Source organism: Centruroides sculpturatus, unplaced genomic scaffold (genome assembly GCF_000671375.1).
Source record: "Centruroides sculpturatus isolate CEXI.00-Female unplaced genomic scaffold, Cexi_2.0 scaffold20, whole genome shotgun sequence".
NCBI classification, from domain to species: domain Eukaryota; kingdom Metazoa; phylum Arthropoda; class Arachnida; order Scorpiones; family Buthidae; genus Centruroides; species Centruroides sculpturatus.
Genome location: NW_019384333.1, coordinates 222850 through 228211, shown reverse-complemented (window position 1 = coordinate 228211; position 5362 = coordinate 222850).

The following is a 5362-nucleotide window of genomic DNA, read 5'->3' as shown; positions in this document are numbered from 1 at the left end:
ATGTCTTGGCTACTTTAATATTATTTTTACGTGTTTTAGCTGGCAACACTCATTCGACCATGAAAGGGAGCCAGTATTTAAACGAAGCTTAATTTTCTAATTTTTAACGATACAATAGCGACGATTATTATTTTAAAAAATTTTTGTTAGGCTTAACATCGATGAAAATTCAACGCAAAGTAGATTAATAGCGATATACTAATATACTAATTACATGGGATTTAATAATATACTACACTAATAATGGATTTTTCATACTTTTCGGTTATCCGACTTTTCAATTATCTTACTAACCCCAGTCCCCAATTGAGTCGGATAATCGAGGCTCTACTGTACATTATAATGTATACAGGTAGATCTTCATATGTTCAATTCTATCAATGCGGGTTTCGGTCATTCGATGCTACTTCCAGGAAATTGCAATGTCCAAACTTTTTCTCATTGTTAGTTTGTACAGAAACGTGAAGTTTATTCTATCTAGCGCAGTATCCTTAATTAGCAGTTTAATTAATTTCTATTTTACATTTAGTGTAATTTCTTAATTTTTCAGCTTTGACAGGAAGCTTTTCGAGATAACTACCTCTCGCACTACCTCTCCAGGTAACAGTAAAAATTACTGTAAGCTCACTCATTGTTAGTAATTTTGCGATTTTTCACTCTTTTCAACATAAAAATCTTAACCATCCTGAACAGTGAGCGAGGTCTCACATCATGTCATATTTGGTGTCAGGAGTTTGAGTGTTTTTTTCATACCCTAGGCCCATAGTCTCATATTTATGACTGTTAAGTGTTGATATGGGTAGTCTCGCCTGTCAAGAACGAAAGAAACAACAGATAGGCACTTAGTACTATCTGTAACAAAGTTATCTATCATTCTAGCGGTTCCTATGTATGGATGTAGTTTCTAAGCCATCTGAAATAAATACATGTGTAGTGTGAGATCCGACCCATGTGCAAACCAATTTTTACCTTCCTCTTAAAACTTTAAACAAATTTAACATATTTTAAATAAATTTATCACCTTACTGTGAAAAAACCCATCGTCATAAAAAAGAAATCAAATATCTCATTTATATCAAAATATCAAGTATCAACTTACAACTCTCCCCTTTAACGTAAACATTCGACCATCTAACAATAGCAATCGTCTGCTACAAGACTCGGTGTTTACGGTTAAAGTCCAACTTCGACGATTTATTGCAGCCCGGGACCACCTTTAACCCCAAACCTACTAAAACAATTGATCACCTAACTAATTTTCTCATCACAAAAAGTATAAAACATGTCCTTCCCCTCTCGGGGAGTCGCTGATCGGGAAGTCGCTCGAAGTTTATCGAAAGAAGTCGAATACTGTACTGCTATCTCACCAGACCTATTCCGGAATACTGCTATCTCGCCAAACCTGTGCCAATTTACCGAATTTACGGCAGAATTATGACCCTGATAGTCTGTCAGGAGGTATGAAAACTTTGTTGTAAACTCTCTCTCTCATACGCGAATTAGTAGGAGTTTTGTAATTTTAATTTCGTTAGTTAGTTAAACAAACTCTTGTTTTGTTTAAAATGGTGCTTTTATTCGACTGTGCCAACGTCTTATCGCCGACCTCTTTGACTCTCCTCCACTCTCGTAACGCGTAACAAAACGTAAACGCTATCCTTGACAAGCAAGTAGGTCACCGACCTGTTGGTGGAAAGGAGAGGCATTACCAACCTCTCCGGCGGCTCACAATAGACAGAGAAAGGAAATACTTTCAACACTGGTGAAGAAATGCAAATTATCCGGAAGTTGTGTCATATCTACAAATTAGAAGTGATTTTAGAAATATATTATATAGAGTTTGTATAATAATGTCATAATCTGATCTAACATGAAAGATGGTTTTAGAATCAGCGAATCGTAATGTCAGTCCAAACCGCTTATGGTTAAATGTATTCCCATTAAATATTTTTTTTTATGTGCCAGTACTCACAATATTTCGTGTCTGGTACTTGCGTGTATTAAATTAATGTTTAAATGTGAGATTATGCAATAGAATGAAAAATGTTTTATTGTATTTATATTACAATCTAAATAATTGAAATTATCAAAAGTTGAAATTTGATCTTAAATTTATATTTATCATATTTTTCAAACAATTGTTATTTCATGTTGGATGACGATAATTTACCTGACGGGATAGATACTCTTCGGTTTGCACAGCTACAGAAATGATCCCTCTCCAAATAAATCAATAATTTTGGCACATCAGATTCTTTCTCCAATTGCAAGCACAGCGGTAACAGCTTGGATATGTGTAGCATGCTTATCGGGATATGGAGATATGTTAACAGAGTTGATAACAAAGTTTCTACATATAACTATAATTTAATTAATGTTGTAGGTGTAGCAAACAAATTCTTATCTTTCGACTTATTCCTTGTATTGGATCGACTAACAATTTGGATTTACTTTCTGCACTAGTGTTTATTCTTTATCTTATTGGAGAATTTAGAAGTCCACTTCGATATACACGAATAAAACTGGTAATAAGGTTTTCTTGAAATCTATCATGTTTGATATTTTTGAATGACATAATTTTCTGTTATTTATTTAATATACTGCTATACTGTTGAAAAAAGAAGTAAATATTAAAAGTTCTAGATAAATGAACTTAAATAAAACTTTCGTTAAGTACAGGCTGTTATTTGTAGAATTTGACAATATTAACGGAAACTCTTTTCAATGGCGTAATGTGAACTATCTAATCATTGTTATTAACGAATTTTAATAAATATTTCGTGTAAAAATGCTTCACATTGATGACAGATAAATGTGAATAATAAATATTGTTTTACATTGTTTTTTGCATCACACGTAAACAAATTCAATCTTACATATCTTTCTGGTACATATTCATTAGGAGCTTCGAATAGTAAACTACTCAAAGCTCATGAAATAAGTGAAATAAATCCTTTCAAGAGCATTTTATCATAAAATTAAGTCAATGATTGAGCATAAATGTTTTTAAAATCTGATTTTGATCGCTATCGTTGTCAGTATGATTACCATATGCTTTTCTTTTTCATCTCTAGAAGAAGATTCCAAACTCTCACGTTTGTAAAAACGGCAACATAACATATAATAAAAAAGTAATAATAATATCGTGAAATAATTTTGGTTCTCTACGCTTAACGGGACACTAATCATTTTCACTACTATTTTTAGAGAAATCGACATTTTATTTCGTAATTCACACCTGAATAATATTACAATGAATGTGTTTAATACACAGATTTAATACTCAGGTTCACAGTGTAATACACATGTTTATACACGTTTAATACAAATGTTTAATGCGATTTAATAAACTTAAACTAATATTACGATAAACACAAATAAATCGGATTAATAAATAAATTGACTGGTGTCCCGTTAAGCATAGAGTACCTTAATTTTTTATTATAGGATAAACAGGAAAATAAAATAACGTATTACAAAATAAATATAAATTTTTAATATTTATACGCGATGAGTGCATCTACAGTATTACTTTTTAAATTTAAATACACATAACTTTCTAATATTAAAGTGTAAAGGTTCAGTCTATTGTTTATGTTAATGAGTCCTTGAAGTCTCGTCGACATATAATAAACATTGCAATTATTATTAAGAAGAGGAGAAAAGTATGTAATGATAAATTTAAAATTTAAAAGAATTTTTTTACAAAATTTCACCTGAAAGGTTTTACAAATAGGCTGTATAAAACCAGATTAATTTTCTTGATTATGACCAGAATATTAAAATTAATTATTGTGCTTATAATTAGAAAAATCACAATCAATTATTGCTACAAATGTATCTTAACATCAGTCGCAATTGTGACCGGAGTTACCATCACTCGCAATCTTAACATCAGTCGCAATTGTGATGCCTTGTGAGGACTGACACTGCCGTGTTTCTCGGTTGACACGGAAGCTGCGATGGCAAGTTTAATTTGAGTTAGAAAGTAGGCCATGCGAGCGGCCGCGTGAGTAAGCGATCGAGTTCCGGATGGAGACAGAGAGACAGCTCGACGGAAGTAAATTCCTCAGACTCCAAAATTAACCACTAAAATAACAGTTTAATTTCAACGAAAAGAAGTACGTGATATATAATATATATATCGGGGTAATATTGCCTTAGTCTATCTATCTAGAGATCGTGAGAGAGAGAGAGAGAGTTTACATGAGATAAGCGCGGAGATGTAGAGGATCTGATGCGAGCTGGTCAAAAGGAAGAAAGTTCTAGATGACAGTTCTTATTCCAAATGTACAGTACAATAGATACTATGTATGCGGGAAAGATGACCTATCCGTAAAGATCATTAAAACAATGTATCCGACGATATAATAGAATGATATACCCGAACGTATAATAAACTGATGTATCCAAACGTATCCGAAATTTGAGGCACAGGGAAAGGGAGTGGCCCAGTTGAGGAACTGACGACGACTATCGTTAGGGACCGGGTGGCAACGTCTTGCCGTGGGAGAATTGGGCGGCGACTGCCTAACTGCCCGATTGGTATTATTTTAAAATGATGAAATCCGAATGGCAGGTCGGAAGGTCGCGCAAAAGCGTTTTTATCCACGCTGAGAATTTAGGAGATACACTCCCAAGTATGAAAGTTGACAGATACTTTACATAGTTAATGCTACAACGTTAAATTGTTTATGTTGAAGTTCGGATTCTCACACAATATTTTCAATGAGATTAGTCAATAATATAGTTTGTAAGGATATTTCCAAATAATAAATGTATTTAATTAAAATAATGAAAGAAAAAGTGGGAAACAAATAAACATTTATTTTATTTGTTTATATAGGAAACTGAATTCATCATCAGATAACTGTATCTAGCCACTGATTCCGTTAGAATGATTAGATACATGGACATTAATATAATGGAGTCATTATTGCGTTTGATCAAAGGTCATTAATTTAATGAATGAATGGCACTTAATCTAACCATTAATTAAAGTCAATGTTCAAATGAACAACTATTTAAATTATATTAAGAAGCATTTATCCTAGAGTAATTAATGTATCCGATTTGTGTAAATAGTCGAACTGGTAGTTTTGGTTGCATAAGGCAGATTGAAATGAAAATCGAAGAAGTGTCATAAAAATTTGTAAGAACGAGAGTCAGCAATACAGCAGTGATTTTGACATATGGAACTTCCAAGTCAGAAACAACAGTAACCATCAGTAGTTCTTTGGAAGATATCGATCCACGGATGGAACATTAGCGAATGTTCCACAGAACTGTGACAGAATATCTTGTCCAGGGGAAAAATTGCTTCTAACGAACCAATTTCTTCTTACAGACTGATTTATGTTGCATT